Source organism: Staurois parvus, unplaced genomic scaffold, assembly GCF_062004578.1.
Source record: "Staurois parvus isolate SC_StPar_1 unplaced genomic scaffold, SC_StPar_1.0 ptg000860l, whole genome shotgun sequence".
NCBI classification, from domain to species: domain Eukaryota; kingdom Metazoa; phylum Chordata; class Amphibia; order Anura; family Ranidae; genus Staurois; species Staurois parvus.
Window position 1 is genome coordinate 4,187,063 of NW_028318656.1, and position 18,088 is coordinate 4,205,150.

General features: G+C 48.4%; 18 non-coding genes across 18 annotated transcripts; 12 read left to right on the forward strand and 6 right to left on the reverse strand.

The window, feature by feature from the left end:
- Positions 1 to 2,906: 2,906 nt before the first annotated feature.
- Positions 2,907 to 2,980, forward strand: TRNAN-GUU (transfer RNA asparagine (anticodon GUU)). The gene has a single exon. It is a non-coding gene; the product is annotated as a tRNA-Asn (tRNA).
- Positions 2,981 to 4,720: 1,740 nt separating this feature from the next.
- TRNAK-CUU (transfer RNA lysine (anticodon CUU)) lies at positions 4,721 to 4,793 on the reverse strand. The gene has a single exon. It is a non-coding gene; the product is annotated as a tRNA-Lys (tRNA).
- Positions 4,794 to 5,172: 379 nt separating this feature from the next.
- Positions 5,173 to 5,260, forward strand: TRNAY-GUA (transfer RNA tyrosine (anticodon GUA)). The gene is given in 2 exon segments: positions 5,173 to 5,209; positions 5,225 to 5,260. It is a non-coding gene; the product is annotated as a tRNA-Tyr (tRNA).
- A 142-nt stretch (positions 5,261 to 5,402) lies between these two features.
- TRNAN-GUU (transfer RNA asparagine (anticodon GUU)) lies at positions 5,403 to 5,476 on the forward strand. The gene has a single exon. It is a non-coding gene; the product is annotated as a tRNA-Asn (tRNA).
- A 1,740-nt stretch (positions 5,477 to 7,216) lies between these two features.
- On the reverse strand, positions 7,217 to 7,289 carry TRNAK-CUU (transfer RNA lysine (anticodon CUU)). Its single transcript has one exon. It is a non-coding gene; the product is annotated as a tRNA-Lys (tRNA).
- A 379-nt stretch (positions 7,290 to 7,668) lies between these two features.
- On the forward strand, positions 7,669 to 7,756 carry TRNAY-GUA (transfer RNA tyrosine (anticodon GUA)). The gene is given in 2 exon segments: positions 7,669 to 7,705; positions 7,721 to 7,756. It is a non-coding gene; the product is annotated as a tRNA-Tyr (tRNA).
- A 142-nt stretch (positions 7,757 to 7,898) lies between these two features.
- On the forward strand, positions 7,899 to 7,972 carry TRNAN-GUU (transfer RNA asparagine (anticodon GUU)). Its single transcript has one exon. It is a non-coding gene; the product is annotated as a tRNA-Asn (tRNA).
- A 1,740-nt stretch (positions 7,973 to 9,712) lies between these two features.
- Positions 9,713 to 9,785, reverse strand: TRNAK-CUU (transfer RNA lysine (anticodon CUU)). The gene has a single exon. It is a non-coding gene; the product is annotated as a tRNA-Lys (tRNA).
- Positions 9,786 to 10,164: 379 nt separating this feature from the next.
- TRNAY-GUA (transfer RNA tyrosine (anticodon GUA)) lies at positions 10,165 to 10,252 on the forward strand. The gene is given in 2 exon segments: positions 10,165 to 10,201; positions 10,217 to 10,252. It is a non-coding gene; the product is annotated as a tRNA-Tyr (tRNA).
- A 142-nt stretch (positions 10,253 to 10,394) lies between these two features.
- On the forward strand, positions 10,395 to 10,468 carry TRNAN-GUU (transfer RNA asparagine (anticodon GUU)). Its single transcript has one exon. It is a non-coding gene; the product is annotated as a tRNA-Asn (tRNA).
- Positions 10,469 to 12,208: 1,740 nt separating this feature from the next.
- Positions 12,209 to 12,281, reverse strand: TRNAK-CUU (transfer RNA lysine (anticodon CUU)). Its single transcript has one exon. It is a non-coding gene; the product is annotated as a tRNA-Lys (tRNA).
- A 379-nt stretch (positions 12,282 to 12,660) lies between these two features.
- TRNAY-GUA (transfer RNA tyrosine (anticodon GUA)) lies at positions 12,661 to 12,748 on the forward strand. The gene is given in 2 exon segments: positions 12,661 to 12,697; positions 12,713 to 12,748. It is a non-coding gene; the product is annotated as a tRNA-Tyr (tRNA).
- A 142-nt stretch (positions 12,749 to 12,890) lies between these two features.
- TRNAN-GUU (transfer RNA asparagine (anticodon GUU)) lies at positions 12,891 to 12,964 on the forward strand. The gene has a single exon. It is a non-coding gene; the product is annotated as a tRNA-Asn (tRNA).
- Positions 12,965 to 14,704: 1,740 nt separating this feature from the next.
- TRNAK-CUU (transfer RNA lysine (anticodon CUU)) lies at positions 14,705 to 14,777 on the reverse strand. The gene has a single exon. It is a non-coding gene; the product is annotated as a tRNA-Lys (tRNA).
- Positions 14,778 to 15,386: 609 nt separating this feature from the next.
- TRNAN-GUU (transfer RNA asparagine (anticodon GUU)) lies at positions 15,387 to 15,460 on the forward strand. The gene has a single exon. It is a non-coding gene; the product is annotated as a tRNA-Asn (tRNA).
- A 1,740-nt stretch (positions 15,461 to 17,200) lies between these two features.
- Positions 17,201 to 17,273, reverse strand: TRNAK-CUU (transfer RNA lysine (anticodon CUU)). Its single transcript has one exon. It is a non-coding gene; the product is annotated as a tRNA-Lys (tRNA).
- A 379-nt stretch (positions 17,274 to 17,652) lies between these two features.
- TRNAY-GUA (transfer RNA tyrosine (anticodon GUA)) lies at positions 17,653 to 17,740 on the forward strand. Its single transcript is given in 2 exon segments — positions 17,653 to 17,689; positions 17,705 to 17,740. It is a non-coding gene; the product is annotated as a tRNA-Tyr (tRNA).
- A 142-nt stretch (positions 17,741 to 17,882) lies between these two features.
- TRNAN-GUU (transfer RNA asparagine (anticodon GUU)) lies at positions 17,883 to 17,956 on the forward strand. The gene has a single exon. It is a non-coding gene; the product is annotated as a tRNA-Asn (tRNA).
- Positions 17,957 to 18,088: the final 132 nt, after the last annotated feature.

Below are 18,088 nucleotides of genomic sequence, written 5' to 3' on the forward strand. Positions count from 1 at the left end.
CGAGTAAGCAACAAGGAAATCACACAGGAACGAGCAGGAATGAGGAACAGCTGAAGACCAGTCAGCACTCAGCACAGGCAGAGGCACCTTTTAAAAAATCCGTCTGGTGCCAATCATCACTGTGCGTGTGCATGTGCGTGATCGTGCATTTCTGTGCACATGCGCATGTCTATTCACCAGCCGTCTCATGAGAATTCCCTTACATTGTGAAAAGAAAAACTAAAAATCCTCCTGCGCTGATACGGAAATACCCTAACCAGTAGCGGCCAACACCCAATGTTAATACCAATCAGAACAATAAAAATGAATGAAAATGAATGGTGCAGCGCTAACTACAAAAGTCAATAAAAATGAATAAAAATAAATGTGTATCCTTAAATAATAAAGTGCTAATAAATCAACATCTTAGTATACCCAGTACACCCAGGAAGTACCATATGGATGCAGCATACCCACATACAGCAGGAGGAAGGGACTGCAGGTTCAAGTGAGTGTACTTCTTATGTTTAAATAAAGAATGCATTATTAATATTACTACACTATGGAGGATCTTTTTATTACTCACTGGGATTGTGAGTAATATACCCTACAGAGTATCCTTATAAAAGGCAGAGGAGGAAGCATTTAGAGGCTGAACAGAAGACCGTTTATGATCCTTGGCTTTCTGGAGAGATATTAGCCAGAGATATAAAGGATCCAGAGTGATCCTGAATGCTTGTTGGGCCCTTTTGGGTAACAGGAAGGAGGTGAGGAGGCACTGCAGCTGGAGTGGATTTAAAGTGTGCCGACACTTGCATGAAGTGTTCACGTTTAACACATTGCATGGTTTTTTATCACGTTTTATCAGCACTTGCTACTTTATGGACTTATTAGCACTTGCTTCAAAAGGTTTTTTGATTATTACCAAGGATACTTAACACCAGTTTATTTCATTATATATTGTGTGTGTTCATCACTATTTTTAGGTCACTAAGGTGACCAATACACTAGTATTGTCCACTTTTGTGTTATCACGGTTCTGATTAGCACTTTATTGTTATATGTATATTTTTGGTTTGTTGATTTAGTAGCATTTTTATTAATTTATGGATAAACATTTATTTGTATTCACTTATGTAGTTAGCGCTGCACCATTAATTTTAATTCCCTTACATTGCCCCCCCCTTAGGGGCAGCCTCCGGATGCCTACTAAAACTTGTTTTTCGGGATGAAGATGAAGGTAAGCTTGCACTAACCGTGGAACATGGACATTAGCAGATGGTTCCCAGGAATTATCCTCTGGACTGTAGACTTTCCATTTGATGAGGAACTGGGTTTAACCACCCCTCTTTCTACAGTCTAGGATGGCTTCTACTTCATATTCCTCATTACCTTCGACAAGCAGTGGAGCAGGAGATTCTGGACCTCGATCGGGAAATAGACTTGGAAATTTTGGTTTTAATAAAGAGACATGGAATATGGGATGGATCTTCATATTCTTTGGTAACATTAAATCAAAAGCTGCAGGATTAATCTTTCTTTTGATTGTAAATGGTCCCAGGTACCTCGGACCAAGCTTCTTTGAAGGTCAGCTCAATTTCAAGTTTGTTGTAGATAGCAAGATCGTATCTCCTGGTTTTATATTCAGATTCCCACTTCTTTTTCTGTCAAAAAAATCTCTTGTTATTTGCCTGAGCCTCCAAAATAGTTTCTCGTAACATTTGAACATTCCTATTGAGGAAATCCAGCCTTTCTTGAACCGCCGGGACAGCGGGTTCCCCCGGCATTTCAGGGAGAAAGGAAGGATGGTATCCATAGTTGGCATAAAAAGAGGACTGTTTGGTAGCAGAGTGGATAGAATTGTTATATGCAAATTCTGCCAATGGAAGGAGAGACACCCAGTCATCCTGTGAGTAAGAAGAGAAACATCGTAGATACTGTTCAAGGGTCTGGTTTGTTCTCTCAGTTTGCACATTCGTTTGTGGATGATACGCAGAAGAAAATTGAAATTCGATCTCTAGTGCCTCACACAGAGCTTTCCAGAACTTAGAGGTGAACTGCACAACCCGATTGGATACCATGTAACCTCACAAATTCTTTAATGAAATCAGAAGCAGTCTCAGCAGCAGAAGGAGACCCTCTCAGGGGTATGAAATGGGCAATTTTTGACAGATGATCAACCACAACAAAGATGGTGGTGAACCCATCAGATGGGGGAAGCTCTACAATAAAGTCAAGAGAAATCATGCTCCATGGTTTTTAAGGTACTGAAAGGGATTTCAATAGGCCACAGGTCATGCTCTACTGACTGAGCTAGCCGGGCTAGCCCTTTGCCTCTTCAAGGCCTCTTACAGCTATCTGGCTCTGAGCACTTTTTCCTAGCTTTTGAAAAAAATTCCTTTGGCTAAAGTCAATGTGCTTCCAAGTACTACTCTGCTCACTTGCTGTCAGGGCGGTACATTACCATTTTTGCTGTGACTTTGGAGGATCCCAACAAAATGCGCTGGGTGTTTCAAAACCCTTTTCTCTCTGTGCAAAATGTGAAGCCGTAGCCTCCCACATAACATCTGCCAAGGCATTTGCCCTTTCTGGCCGAGGCGGCAGCAAACAATAGCTCAACCTAGAAGGTCAAATGCTTAGTGTTCAACACTGGCTTTGCATTCAAGGGGTCAAGTGTTACCACCCACATCTGACTTCCCTTCGATAGCTCAGCTGGTAGAGCGGAGGACTGTAGTAGATAATAGTAGCAATCCTTAGGTTGCTGGTTAAATTCCGACTCGAAGGAAGAGCTTTTTACTCTGCGTCTCTCCCTTTTAGAAAGAAGGCAAGCCCTCATCTCTACAAATGTGCAATTGGGAAGCTTTTTAGGCACCTTGAGTTGATCTTTCATTTCTCCTTCGGGCCAGTTCAAGCACGCTCCGTGTGTGGTCTCTGTGGCGCAATCGGTTAGCGCGTTCGGCTGTTAACCGAAAGGTTGGTGGTTCGAGCCCACCCAGGGACGCTCACCTTTTCTCCTTAGCTTAGCCCGGCCCGCTGCCATGTCTGACACCGACCTAGGAAGACAAAGCGTGTCCTTTGGCTCGCCTCGCACGGCTGCCAATTGAGCATTCACTGGCGACATTCCTTGAAAATGGACTAGTAATCCGGCGCAATCAATTGGTCTTGTTCTGCAATCTTGAAGATCTTTCATGGTTTAGTCAAGCCACTTCTTTGCTTCCCATGAGTCTCAGGAAGGAACCCCAGCATTTCTATTCACACCTGAAGATGTTTAGTCCAATTCCCATGGAATGTGTAGATGTTGATTGTCCAAGAACAGGAGGGGAGGTGTGAGAATTGTGGAAGCGCCCTTTTTCAAGTTATATCATCCCCTTGTTGGGTGTCAGGAAGCCTGCATAGCTAATAGTGCCTAGTTTGACATGGTTAAAGGTGTCAAATGATGTCAAATCGCCTGGATAGAGGTGTTAATCATGTGGAATACAGATAGTGTGGATGGACAAGCTTGTGTCCCAGTGTATTGCTGGCCTTGAAGTACACAGGGATGCAATGTTTCTTAAAGATCCTTCTGACTTTTTCCGACACTCCAGTTCCATACGGGATGACTATATTTCTCCAAGTGTTCTGCTTCTCCCCAGTTTGTTTTCCTGACCTTGCGGAGGTTTTAACCAAGACCCAGTCTGGGTAGCCACAAGCTTTCAAAGCCCTCCTGAGATGTCACGGTAGCACCCTCCTAGTCATGTGCTAGGATTTGTATAGTTGGCCTCTGCTTACCAGAAAGGCTGTCAGGTAAATTCAGTGTGGTATTGTGCTTAACAGAGTGCTGCGATGGATTAGTCAGGTCTGCTGATGATTCTCTGATGTTGTTTGAGTTTGCCAGAGTTCTTCCCGCCTTCGGGAAGCTGTGAGAGCTTTCCAGAACATGGGTGGGGGCTAGGCAAATGAACAGCATGAATATGCTTACCTCATTTCAGATGTTTCCCACAATGTCAATAGCCTCCGCAAAGTGTATCCAAGTGAAAAGGCCTATGACATCATGGGGCATGCTTGTTTGTTCTGGCTCCGACTTCAGTGTACATTCCTTGTTGAGAAATTCTTTAGCATTCTTGAAAATGGTGCATTATCTTTGCCAGTTGAGGCTGTTAGAATGGTAGCCAGATACGTAGCAATGCCGTGCGTGCCAGAGTTGATTGTTTGTGAATCAGTGGTTGAAATGGCTGAACCTTGTCCCTGGATAATGCTGTACCCCTTGAGCGAGTTAAAGCATGAGGCCGGAGCCTGTTGGGATGCGGGAGAATATTTGCACTGTTGAGGCTAAGGCAAGACATCTTAGGAGCTTTGTTGAAGGAGCTGTGGCCCTGTGGTGTTTTGTCAAGGGCGCAAAGAAGGAGATTGCGTTGGCCGGGAATCGAACCCGGGTCAACTGCTTGGAAGGCAGCTATGCTCACCACTATACCACCAACGCAAGGCTGCGCAGCAAGCATGCTGCTAGCTCTGTCCAATTAAGGCCACGCATGACATTGACTCGACAGATCCCCCTCGTGCGCAAGGTGGATTTGCTGCCGTAGCAAGTGAGCACTAGGAAGATCAGCTGGAAAATAATTCCCCGTTCGTGGAGAGAAGGTAAGCGGAGCCAGTAGATATGGTAAAGGTGTGATTGTGCAGTGCGCATGAAGGAACTGGAGAGACCGAGTTGTGCCAAGTTTTGCAAAGGCCTTTCACTGGGCCAAAAAGAGGCAGTGTCGCACGCCCAACGTGGGGCTCGAACCCACGACCCTGAGATTAAGAGTCTCATGCTCTACCGACTGAGCTAGCCGGGCTACGGCCTTTTGCCTCTTCCAGGCCTCTTCCAGCTATCTGGCTCTGAGCCCTTTTTCCTAGCTTTCGGCACAATTCCTTTGGCTAAAGTCAACGTGCTTCCAAGTGCTACTCTGCTCACTTGCTGTCAGGGCACAGGGTACATCACCATTTTTGCTGTGACTTTGGAGGATCCCAAGCAAATGCGCTGGCTTTTTCCAAATTCTTTTCTCTCTGAGCCAAAGGCCAAGCCGTAGCCTCCCACATAACATCTGCCAAGGCATTTGCAGTTTCCGGCCGAGGCGGCAGCAAACAATAGCTCAACCCAGAAGGTCAAATGCGAAGTGTTCAGCACTGGCTTTGCATTCAAGGGGTCACGTGTTACCGCACACCTCCGACTTCCCTTCGATAGCTCAGCTGGTAGAGCGGAGGACTGTAGTAGATAATAGTAGCAATCCTTAGGTCGCTGGTTCAATTCCGGCTCGAAGGAAGAGCTTTTTACCCCGCGTCTCTCCCTTTTAGAAAGAAGGCAATCCCTCGCCTCTACAAATGTGCAATTGGGAAGCTTTTTAGGCACCTTGAGTTGATATTTCATTTCTCCTTCGGGCCAGTTCAAACACGCTCCATGTGTGGTCTCTGTGGCGCAATCGGTTAGCGCGTTCGGCTGTTAACCGAAAGGTTGGTGGTTCGAGCCCACCCAGGGACGCTCACCTTTTCTCCTTAGCTTAGCCCGGCCCGCTGCCATGTCTGACACCGACCTAGGAAGACAAAGCGTGTCCTTTGGCTCGCCTCGCACGGCTGCCAATTGAGCATTCCCTGGCGACATTCTTTGAAAATGGACTAGTAATCCGGCGCAATCAATTGGTCTTGTTCTGCAATCTTGAAGATCTTTCATGGTTTAGTCAAGCCACTTCTTTGCTTCCCATGAGTCTCAGGAAGGAACCCCAGCATTTCTATTCACACCTGAAGATGTTTAGTCCAATTCCCATGGAATGTGTAGATGTTGATTGTCCAAGAACAGGAGGGGAGGTGTGAGAATTGTGGAAGCGCCCTTTTTCAAGTTATATCATCCCCTTGTTGGGTGTCAGGAAGCCTGCATAGCTAATAGTGCCTAGTTTGACATGGTTAAAGGTGTGAAATGATGTCAAATCGCCTGGATAGAGGTGTTAATCATGTGGAATACAGATAGTGTGGATGGACAAGCTTGTGTCCCAGTGTATTGCTGGCCTTGAAGTACACAGGGATGCAATGTTTCTTAAAGATCCTTCTGACTTTTTCCGACACTCCAGTTCCATACGGGATGACTATATTTCTCCAAGTGTTCTGCTTCTCCCCAGTTTGTTTTCCTGACCTTGCGGAGGTTTTAACCAAGACCCAGTCTGGGTAGCCACAAGCTTTCAAAGCCCTCCTGAGATGTCACGGTAGCACCCTCCTAGTCATGTGCTAGGATTTGTATAGTTGGCCTCTGCTTACCAGAAAGACTGTCAGGTAAATTCAGTGTGGTATTGTGCTTAACAGAGTGCTGCGATGGATTAGTCAGGTCTGCTGATGATTCTCTGATGTTGTTTGAGTTTGCCAGAGTTCTTCCCGCCTTCGGGAAGCTGTGAGAGCTTTCCAGAACATGGGTGGGGGCTAGGCAAATGAACAGCATGAATATGCTTACCTCATTTCAGATGTTTCCCACAATGTCAATAGCCTCCGCAAAGTGTATCCAAGTGAAAAGGCCTATGACATCATGGGGCATGCTTGTTTGTTCTGGCTCCGACTTCAGTGTACATTCCTTGTTGAGAAATTCTTTAGCATTCTTGAAAATGGTGCATTATCTTTGCCAGTTGAGGCTGTTAGAATGGTAGCCAGATACGTAGCAATGCCGTGCGTGCCAGAGTTGATTGTTTGTGAATCAGTGGTTGAAATGGCTGAACCTTGTCCCTGGATAATGCTGTACCCCTTGAGCGAGTTAAAGCATGAGGCCGGAGCCTGTTGGGATGCGGGAGAATATTTGCACTGTTGTGGCTAAGGCAAGACATCTTAGGAGCTTTGTTGAAGGAGCTGTGGCCCTGTGGTGTTTTGTCAAGGGCGCAAAGAAGGAGATTGCGTTGGCCGGGAATCGAACCTGGGTCAACTGCTTGGAAGGCAGCTATGCTCACCACTATACCACCAACGCAAGGCTGCGCAGCAAGCATGCTGCTAGCTCTGTCCAATTAAGGCCACGCATGACATTGACTCGACAGATCCCCCTCGTGCGCAAGGTGGATTTGCTGCCGTAGCAAGTGAGCACTAGGAAGATCAGCTGGAAAATAATTCCCCGTTCGTGGAGAGAAGGTAAGCGGAGCCAGTAGATATGGTAAAGGTGTGATTGTGCAGTGCGCATGAAGGAACTGGAGAGACCGAGTTGTGCCAAGTTTTGCAAAGGCCTTTCACTGGGCCAAAAAGAGGCAGTGTCGCATGCCCAACGTGGGGCTCGAACCCACGACCCTGAGATTAAGAGTCTCATGCTCTACCGACTGAGCTAGCCGGGCTATGGCCTTTTGCCTCTTCCAGGCCTCTTCCAGCTATCTGGCTCTGAGCCCTTTTTCCTAGCTTTCGGCACAATTCCTTTGGCTAAAGTCAACGTGCTTCCAAGTGCTACTCTGCTCACTTGCTGTCAGGGCACAGGGTACATCACCATTTTTGCTGTGACTTTGGAGGATCCCAAGCAAATGCGCTGGCTGTTTCCAAACCCTTTTCTCTCTGAGCCAAAGGCCAAGCCGTAGCCTCCCACATAACATCTGCCAAGGCATTTGCAGTTTCCGGCCGAGGCGGCAGCAAACAATAGCTCAACCCAGAAGGTCAAATGCGAAGTGTTCAGCACTGGCTTTGCATTCAAGGGGTCACGTGTTACCGCACACCTCAGACTTCCCTTCGATAGCTCAGCTGGTAGAGCGGAGGACTGTAGTAGATAATAGTAGCAATCCTTAGGTCGCTGGTTCAATTCCGGCTCGAAGGAAGAGCTTTTTACCCCGCGTCTCTCCCTTTTAGAAAGAAGGCAATCCCTCGCCTCTACAAATGTGCAATTGGGAAGCTTTTTAGGCACCTTGAGTTGATCTTTCATTTCTCCTTCGGGCCAGTTCAAGCACGCTCCGTGTGTGGTCTCTGTGGCGCAATCGGTTAGCGCGTTCGGCTGTTAACCGAAAGGTTGGTGGTTCGAGCCCACCCAGGGACGCTCACCTTTTCTCCTTAGCTTAGCCCGGCCCGCTGCCATGTCTGACACCGACCTAGGAAGACAAAGCGTGTCCTTTGGCTCGCCTCGCACGGCTGCCAATTGAGCATTCACTGGCGACATTCCTTGAAAATGGACTAGTAATCCGGCGCAATCAATTGGTCTTGTTCTGCAATCTTGAAGATCTTTCATGGTTTAGTCAAGCCACTTCTTTGCTTCCCATGAGTCTCAGGAAGGAACCCCAGCATTTCTATTCACACCTGAAGATGTTTAGTCCAATTCCCATGGAATGTGTAGATGTTGATTGTCCAAGAACAGGAGGGGAGGTGTGAGAATTGTGGAAGCGCCCTTTTTCAAGTTATATCATCCCCTTGTTGGGTGTCAGGAAGCCTGCATAGCTAATAGTGCCTAGTTTGACATGGTTAAAGGTGTCAAATGATGTCAAATCGCCTGGATAGAGGTGTTAATCATGTGGAATACAGATAGTGTGGATGGACAAGCTTGTGTCCCAGTGTATTGCTGGCCTTGAAGTACACAGGGATGCAATGTTTCTTAAAGATCCTTCTGACTTTTTCCGACACTCCAGTTCCATACGGGATGACTATATTTCTCCAAGTGTTCTGCTTCTCCCCAGTTTGTTTTCCTGACCTTGCGGAGGTTTTAACCAAGACCCAGTCTGGGTAGCCACAAGCTTTCAAAGCCCTCCTGAGATGTCACGGTAGCACCCTCCTAGTCATGTGCTAGGATTTGTATAGTTGGCCTCTGCTTACCAGAAAGGCTGTCAGGTAAATTCAGTGTGGTATTGTGCTTAACAGAGTGCTGCGATGGATTAGTCAGGTCTGCTGATGATTCTCTGATGTTGTTTGAGTTTGCCAGAGTTCTTCCCGCCTTCGGGAAGCTGTGAGAGCTTTCCAGAACATGGGTGGGGGCTAGGCAAATGAACAGCATGAATATGCTTACCTCATTTCAGATGTTTCCCACAATGTCAATAGCCTCCGCAAAGTGTATCCAAGTGAAAAGGCCTATGACATCATGGGGCATGCTTGTTTGTTCTGGCTCCGACTTCAGTGTACATTCCTTGTTGAGAAATTCTTTAGCATTCTTGAAAATGGTGCATTATCTTTGCCAGTTGAGGCTGTTAGAATGGTAGCCAGATACGTAGCAATGCCGTGCGTGCCAGAGTTGATTGTTTGTGAATCAGTGGTTGAAATGGCTGAACCTTGTCCCTGGATAATGCTGTACCCCTTGAGCGAGTTAAAGCATGAGGCCGGAGCCTGTTGGGATGCGGGAGAATATTTGCACTGTTGTGGCTAAGGCAAGACATCTTAGGAGCTTTGTTGAAGGAGCTGTGGCCCTGTGGTGTTTTGTCAAGGGCGCAAAGAAGGAGATTGCGTTGGCCGGGAATCGAACCCGGGTCAACTGCTTGGAAGGCAGCTATGCTCACCACTATACCACCAACGCAAGGCTGCGCAGCAAGCATGCTGCTAGCTCTGTCCAATTAAGGCCACGCATGACATTGACTCGACAGATCCCCCTCGTGCGCAAGGTGGATTTGCTGCCGTAGCAAGTGAGCACTAGGAAGATCAGCTGGAAAATAATTCCCCGTTCGTGGAGAGAAGGTAAGCGGAGCCAGTAGATATGGTAAAGGTGTGATTGTGCAGTGCGCATGAAGGAACTGGAGAGACCGAGTTGTGCCAAGTTTTGCAAAGGCCTTTCACTGGGCCAAAAAGAGGCAGTGTCGCACGCCCAACGTGGGGCTCGAACCCACGACCCTGAGATTAAGAGTCTCATGCTCTACCGACTGAGCTAGCCGGGCTATGGCCTTTTGCTTCTTCCAGGCCTCTTCCAGCTATCTGGCTCTGAGCCCTTTTTCCTAGCTTTCGGCACAATTCCTTTGGCTAAAGTCAACGTGCTTCCAAGTGCTACTCTGCTCACTTGCTGTCAGGGCACAGGGTACATCACCATTTTTGCTGTGACTTTGGAGGATCCCAAGCAAATGCGCTGGCTGTTTCCAAACCCTTTTCTCTCTGAGCCAAAGGCCAAGCCGTAGCCTCCCACATAACATCTGCCAAGGCATTTGCAGTTTCCGGCCGAGGCGGCAGCAAACAATAGCTCAACCCAGAAGGTCAAATGCGAAGTGTTCAGCACTGGCTTTGCATTCAAGGGGTCACGTGTTACCTCACACCTCCGACTTCCCTTCGATAGCTCAGCTGGTAGAGCGGAGGACTGTAGTAGATAATAGTAGCAATCCTTAGGTCGCTGGTTCAATTCCGGCTCGAAGGAAGAGCTTTTTACCCCGCGTCTCTCCCTTTTAGAAAGAAGGCAATCCCTCGCCTCTACAAATGTGCAATTGGGAAGCTTTTTAGGCACCTTGAGTTGATCTTTCATTTCTCCTTCGGGCCAGTTCAAGCACGCTCCGTGTGTGGTCTCTGTGGCGCAATCGGTTAGCGCGTTCGGCTGTTAACCGAAAGGTTGGTGGTTCGAGCCCACCCAGGGACGCTCACCTTTTCTCCTTAGCTTAGCCCGGCCCGCTGCCATGTCTGACACCGACCTAGGAAGACAAAGCGTGTCCTTTGGCTCGCCTCGCACGGCTGCCAATTGAGCATTCACTGGCGACATTCCTTGAAAATGGACTAGTAATCCGGCGCAATCAATTGGTCTTGTTCTGCAATCTTGAAGATCTTTCATGGTTTAGTCAAGCCACTTCTTTGCTTCCCATGAGTCTCAGGAAGGAACCCCAGCATTTCTATTCACACCTGAAGATGTTTAGTCCAATTCCCATGGAATGTGTAGATGTTGATTGTCCAAGAACAGGAGGGGAGGTGTGAGAATTGTGGAAGCGCCCTTTTTCAAGTTATATCATCCCCTTGTTGGGTGTCAGGAAGCCTGCATAGCTAATAGTGCCTAGTTTGACATGGTTAAAGGTGTCAAATGATGTCAAATCGCCTGGATAGAGGTGTTAATCATGTGGAATACAGATAGTGTGGATGGACAAGCTTGTGTCCCAGTGTATTGCTGGCCTTGAAGTACACAGGGATGCAATGTTTCTTAAAGATCCTTCTGACTTTTTCCGACACTCCAGTTCCATACGGGATGACTATATTTCTCCAAGTGTTCTGCTTCTCCCCAGTTTGTTTTCCTGACCTTGCGGAGGTTTTAACCAAGACCCAGTCTGGGTAGCCACAAGCTTTCAAAGCCCTCCTGAGATGTCACGGTAGCACCCTCCTAGTCATGTGCTAGGATTTGTATAGTTGGCCTCTGCTTACCAGAAAGGCTGTCAGGTAAATTCAGTGTGGTATTGTGCTTAACAGAGTGCTGCGATGGATTAGTCAGGTCTGCTGATGATTCTCTGATGTTGTTTGAGTTTGCCAGAGTTCTTCCCGCCTTCGGGAAGCTGTGAGAGCTTTCCAGAACATGGGTGGGGGCTAGGCAAATGAACAGCATGAATATGCTTACCTCATTTCAGATGTTTCCCACAATGTCAATAGCCTCCGCAAAGTGTATCCAAGTGAAAAGGCCTATGACATCATGGGGCATGCTTGTTTGTTCTGGCTCCGACTTCAGTGTACATTCCTTGTTGAGAAATTCTTTAGCATTCTTGAAAATGGTGCATTATCTTTGCCAGTTGAGGCTGTTAGAATGGTAGCCAGATACGTAGCAATGCCGTGCGTGCCAGAGTTGATTGTTTGTGAATCAGTGGTTGAAATGGCTGAACCTTGTCCCTGGATAATGCTGTACCCCTTGAGCGAGTTAAAGCATGAGGCCGGAGCCTGTTGGGATGCGGGAGAATATTTGCACTGTTGTGGCTAAGGCAAGACATCTTAGGAGCTTTGTTGAAGGAGCTGTGGCCCTGTGGTGTTTTGTCAAGGGCGCAAAGAAGGAGATTGCGTTGGCCGGGAATCGAACCCGGGTCAACTGCTTGGAAGGCAGCTATGCTCACCACTATACCACCAACGCAAGGCTGTGCAGCAAGCATGCTGCTAGCTCTGTCCAATTAAGGCCACGCATGACATTGACTCGACAGATCCCCCTCGTGCGCAAGGTGGATTTGCTGCCGTAGCAAGTGAGCACTAGGAAGATCAGCTGGAAAATAATTCCCCGTTCGTGGAGAGAAGGTAAGCGGAGCCAGTAGATATGGTAAAGGTGTGATTGTGCAGTGCGCATGAAGGAACTGGAGAGACCGAGTTGTGCCAAGTTTTGCAAAGGCCTTTCACTGGGCCAAAAAGAGGCAGTGTCGCACGCCCAACGTGGGGCTCGAACCCACGACCCTGAGATTAAGAGTCTCATGCTCTACCGACTGAGCTAGCCGGGCTACGGCCTTTTGCCTCTTCCAGGCCTCTTCCAGCTATCTGGCTCTGAGCCCTTGTTCCTAGCTTTCGGCACAATTCCTTTGGCTAAAGTCAACGTGCTTCCAAGTGCTACTCTGCTCACTTGCTGTCAGGGCACAGGGTACATCACCATTTTTGCTGTGACTTTGGAGGATCCCAAGCAAATGCGCTGGCTGTTTCCAAACCCTTTTCTCTCTGAGCCAAAGGCCAAGCCGTAGCCTCCCACATAACATCTGCCAAGGCATTTGCAGTTTCCGGCCGAGGCGGCAGCAAACAATAGCTCAACCCAGAAGGTCAAATGCGAAGTGTTCAGCACTGGCTTTGCATTCAAGGGGTCACGTGTTACCGCACACCTCCGACTTCCCTTCGATAGCTCAGCTGGTAGAGCGGAGGACTGTAGTAGATAATAGTAGTAATCCTTAGGTCGCTGGTTCAATTCCGGCTCGAAGGAAGAGCTTTTTACCCCGCGTCTCTCCCTTTTAGAAAGAAGGCAATCCCTCGCCTCTACAAATGTGCAATTGGGAAGCTTTTTAGGCACCTTGAGTTGATCTTTCATTTCTCCTTCGGGCCAGTTCAAGCACGCTCCGTGTGTGGTCTCTGTGGCGCAATCGGTTAGCGCGTTCGGCTGTTAACCGAAAGGTTGGTGGTTCGAGCCCACCCAGGGACGCTCACCTTTTCTCCTTAGCTTAGCCCGGCCCGCTGCCATGTCTGACACCGACCTAGGAAGACAAAGCGTGTCCTTTGGCTCGCCTCGCACGGCTGCCAATTGAGCATTCACTGGCGACATTCCTTGAAAATGGACTAGTAATCCGGCGCAATCAATTGGTCTTGTTCTGCAATCTTGAAGATCTTTCATGGTTTAGTCAAGCCACTTCTTTGCTTCCCATGAGTCTCAGGAAGGAACCCCAGCATTTCTATTCACACCTGAAGATGTTTAGTCCAATTCCCATGGAATGTGTAGATGTTGATTGTCCAAGAACAGGAGGGGAGGTGTGAGAATTGTGGAAGCGCCCTTTTTCAAGTTATATCATCCCCTTGTTGGGTGTCAGGAAGCCTGCATAGCTAATAGTGCCTAGTTTGACATGGTTAAAGGTGTCAAATGATGTCAAATCGCCTGGATAGAGGTGTTAATCATGTGGAATACAGATAGTGTGGATGGACAAGCTTGTGTCCCAGTGTATTGCTGGCCTTGAAGTACACAGGGATGCAATGTTTCTTAAAGATCCTTCTGACTTTTTCCGACACTCCAGTTCCATACGGGATGACTATATTTCTCCAAGTGTTCTGCTTCTCCCCAGTTTGTTTTCCTGACCTTGCGGAGGTTTTAACCAAGACCCAGTCTGGGTAGCCACAAGCTTTCAAAGCCCTCCTGAGATGTCACGGTAGCACCCTCCTAGTCATGTGCTAGGATTTGTATAGTTGGCCTCTGCTTACCAGAAAGGCTGTCAGGTAAATTCAGTGTGGTATTGTGCTTAACAGAGTGCTGCGATGGATTAGTCAGGTCTGCTGATGATTCTCTGATGTTGTTTGAGTTTGCCAGAGTTCTTCCCGCCTTCGGGAAGCTGTGAGAGCTTTCCAGAACATGGGTGGGGGCTAGGCAAATGAACAGCATGAATATGCTTACCTCATTTCAGATGTTTCCCACAATGTCAATAGCCTCCGCAAAGTGTATCCAAGTGAAAAGGCCTATGACATCATGGGGCATGCTTGTTTGTTCTGGCTCCGACTTCAGTGTACATTCCTTGTTGAGAAATTCTTTAGCATTCTTGAAAATGGTGCATTATCTTTGCCAGTTGAGGCTGTTAGAATGGTAGCCAGATACGTAGCAATGCCGTGCGTGCCAGAGTTGATTGTTTGTGAATCAGTGGTTGAAATGGCTGAACCTTGTCCCTGGATAATGCTGTACCCCTTGAGCGAGTTAAAGCATGAGGCCGGAGCCTGTTGGGATGCGGGAGAATATTTGCACTGTTGTGGCTAAGGCAAGACATCTTAGGAGCTTTGTTGAAGGAGCTGTGGCCCTGTGGTGTTTTGTCAAGGGCGCAAAGAAGGAGATTGCGTTGGCTGGGAATCGAACCCGGGTCAACTGCTTGGAAGGCAGCTATGCTCACCACTATACCACCAACGCAAGGCTGCGCAGCAAGCATGCTGCTAGCTCTGTCCAATTAAGGCCACGCATGACATTGACTCGACAGATCCCCCTCGTGCGCAAGGTGGATTTGCTGCCGTAGCAAGTGAGCACTAGGAAGATCAGCTGGAAAATAATTCCCCGTTCGTGGAGAGAAGGTAAGCGGAGCCAGTAGATATGGTAAAGGTGTGATTGTGCAGTGCGCATGAAGGAACTGGAGAGACCGAGTTGTGCCAAGTTTTGCAAAGGCCTTTCACTGGGCCAAAGAGAGGCAGTGTCGCACGCCCAACGTGGGGCTCGAACCCACGACCCTGAGATTAAGAGTCTCATGCTCTACCGACTGAGCTAGCCGGGCTACGGCCTTTTGCCTCTTCCAGGCCTCTTCCAGCTATCTGGCTCTGAGCCCTTTTTCCTAGCTTTCGGCACAATTCCTTTGGCTAAAGTCAACGTGCTTCCAAGTGCTACTCTGCTCACTTGCTGTCAGGGCACAGGGTACATCACCATTTTTGCTGTGACTTTGGAGGATCCCAAGCAAATGCGCTGGCTGTTTCCAAACCCTTTTCTCTCTGAGCCAAAGGCCAAGCCGTAGCCTCCCACATAACATCTGCCAAGGCATTTGCAGTTTCCGGCCGAGGCGGCAGCAAACAATAGCTGAACCCAGAAGGTCAAATGCGAAGTGTTCAGCACTGGCTTTGCATTCAAGGGGTCACGTGTTACCGCACACCTCAGACTTCCCTTCGATAGCTCAGCTGGTAGAGCGGAGGACTGTAGTAGATAATAGTAGCAATCCTTAGGTCGCTGGTTCAATTCCGACTCGAAGGAAGAGCTTTTTACCCCGCGTCTCTCCCTTTTAGAAAGAAGGCAATCCCTCGCCTCTACAAATGTGCAATTGGGAAGCTTTTTAGGCACCTTGAGTTGATCTTTCATTTCTCCTTCGGGCCAGTTCAAGCACGCTCCGTGTGTGGTCTCTGTGGCGCAATCGGTTAGCGCGTTCGGCTGTTAACCGAAAGGTTGGTGGTTCGAGCCCACCCAGGGACGCTCACCTTTTCTCCTTAGCTTAGCCCGGCCCGCTGCCATGTCTGACACCGACCTAGGAAGACAAAGCGTGTCCTTTGGCTCGCCTCGCACGGCTGCCAATTGAGCATTCACTGGCGACATTCCTTGAAAATGGACTAGTAATCCGGCGCAATCAATTGGTCTTGTTCTGCAATCTTGAAGATCTTTCATGGTTTAGTCAAGCCACTTCTTTGCTTCCCATGAGTCTCAGGAAGGAACCCCAGCATTTCTATTCACACCTGAAGATGTTTAGTCCAATTCCCATGGAATGTGTAGATGTTGATTGTCCAAGAACAGGAGGGGAGGTGTGAGAATTGTGGAAGCGCCCTTTTTCAAGTTATATCATCCCCTTGTTGGGTGTCAGGAAGCCTGCATAGCTAATAGTGCCTAGTTTGACATGGTTAAAGGTGTCAAATGATGTCAAATCGCCTGGATAGAGGTGTTAATCATGTGGAATACAGATAGTGTGGATGGACAAGCTTGTGTCCCAGTGTATTGCTGGCCTTGAAGTACACAGGGATGCAATGTTTCTTAAAGATCCTTCTGACTTTTTCCGACACTCCAGTTCCATACGGGATGACTATATTTCTCCAAGTGTTCTGCTTCTCCCCAGTTTGTTTTCCTGACCTTGCGGAGGTTTTAACCAAGACCCAGTCTGGGTAGCCACAAGCTTTCAAAGCCCTCCTGAGATGTCACGGTAGCACCCTCCTAGTCATGTGCTAGGATTTGTATAGTTGGCCTCTGCTTACCAGAAAGGCTGTCAGGTAAATTCAGTGTGGTATTGTGCTTAACAGAGTGCTGCGATGGATTAGTCAGGTCTGCTGATGATTCTCTGATGTTGTTTGAGTTTGCCAGAGTTCTTCCCGCCTTCGGGAAGCTGTGAGAGCTTTCCAGAACATGGGTGGGGGCTAGGCAAATGAACAGCATGAATATGCTTACCTCATTTCAGATGTTTCCCACAATGTCAATAGCCTCCGCAAAGTGTATCCAAGTGAAAAGGCCTATGACATCATGGGGCATGCTTGTTTGTTCTGGCTCCGACTTCAGTGTACATTCCTTGTTGAGAAATTCTTTAGCATTCTTGAAAATGGTGCATTATCTTTGCCAGTTGAGGCTGTTAGAATGGTAGCCAGATACGTAGCAATGCCGTGCGTGCCAGAGTTGATTGTTTGTGAATCAGTGGTTGAAATGGCTGAACCTTGTCCCTGGATAATGCTGTACCCCTTGAGCGAGTTAAAGCATGAGGCCGGAGCCTGTTGGGATGCGGGAGAATATTTGCACTGTTGTGGCTAAGGCAAGACATCTTAGGAGCTTTGTTGAAGGAGCTGTGGCCCTGTGGTGTTTTGTCAAGGGCGCAAAGAAGGAGATTGCGTTGGCCGGGAATCGAACCCGGGTCAACTGCTTGGAAGGCAGCTATGCTCACCACTATACCACCAATGCAAGGCTGCGCAGCAAGCATGCTGCTAGCTCTGTCCAATTAAGGCCACGCATGACATTGACTCGACAGATCCCCCTCGTGCGCAAGGTGGATTTGCTGCCGTAGCAAGTGAGCACTAGGAAGATCAGCTGGAAAATAATTCCCCGTTCGTGGAGAGAAGGTAAGCGGAGCCAGTAGATATGGTAAAGGTGTGATTGTGCAGTGCGCATGAAGGAACTGGAGAGACCGAGTTGTGCCAAGTTTTGCAAAGGCCTTTCACTGGGCCAAAAAGAGGCAGTGTCGCACGCCCAACGTGGGGCTCGAACCCACGACCCTGAGATTAAGAGTCTCATGCTCTACCGACTGAGCTAGCCGGGCTATGGCCTTTTGCTTCTTCCAGGCCTCTTCCAGCTATCTGGCTCTGAGCCCTTTTTCCTAGCTTTCGGCACAATTCCTTTGGCTAAAGTCAACGTGCTTCCAAGTGCTACTCTGCTCACTTGCTGTCAGGGCACAGGGTACATCACCATTTTTGCTGTGACTTTGGAGGATCCCAAGCAAATGCGCTGGCTGTTTCCAAACCCTTTTCTCTCTGAGCCAAAGGCCAAGCCGTAGCCTCCCACATAACATCTGCCAAGGCATTTGCAGTTTCCGGCCGAGGCGGCAGCAAACAATAGCTGAACCCAGAAGGTCAAATGCGAAGTGTTCAGCACTGGCTTTGCATTCAAGGGGTCACGTGTTACCGCACACCTCAGACTTCCCTTCGATAGCTCAGCTGGTAGAGCGGAGGACTGTAGTAGATAATAGTAGCAATCCTTAGGTCGCTGGTTCAATTCCGGCTCGAAGGAAGAGCTTTTTACCCCGCGTCTCTCCCTTTTAGAAAGAAGGCAATCCCTCGCCTCTACAAATGTGCAATTGGGAAGCTTTTTAGGCACCTTGAGTTGATCTTTCATTTCTCCTTCGGGCCAGTTCAAGCACGCTCCGTGTGTGGTCTCTGTGGCGCAATCGGTTAGCGCGTTCGGCTGTTAACCGAAAGGTTGGTGGTTCGAGCCCACCCAGGGACGCTCACCTTTTCTCCTTAGCTTAGCCCGGCCCGCTGCCATGTCTGACACCGACCTAGGAAGACAAAGCGTGTCCTTTGGCTCGCCTCGCACGGCTGCCAATTGAGCATTCACTGGCGACATTCCTTGAAAATG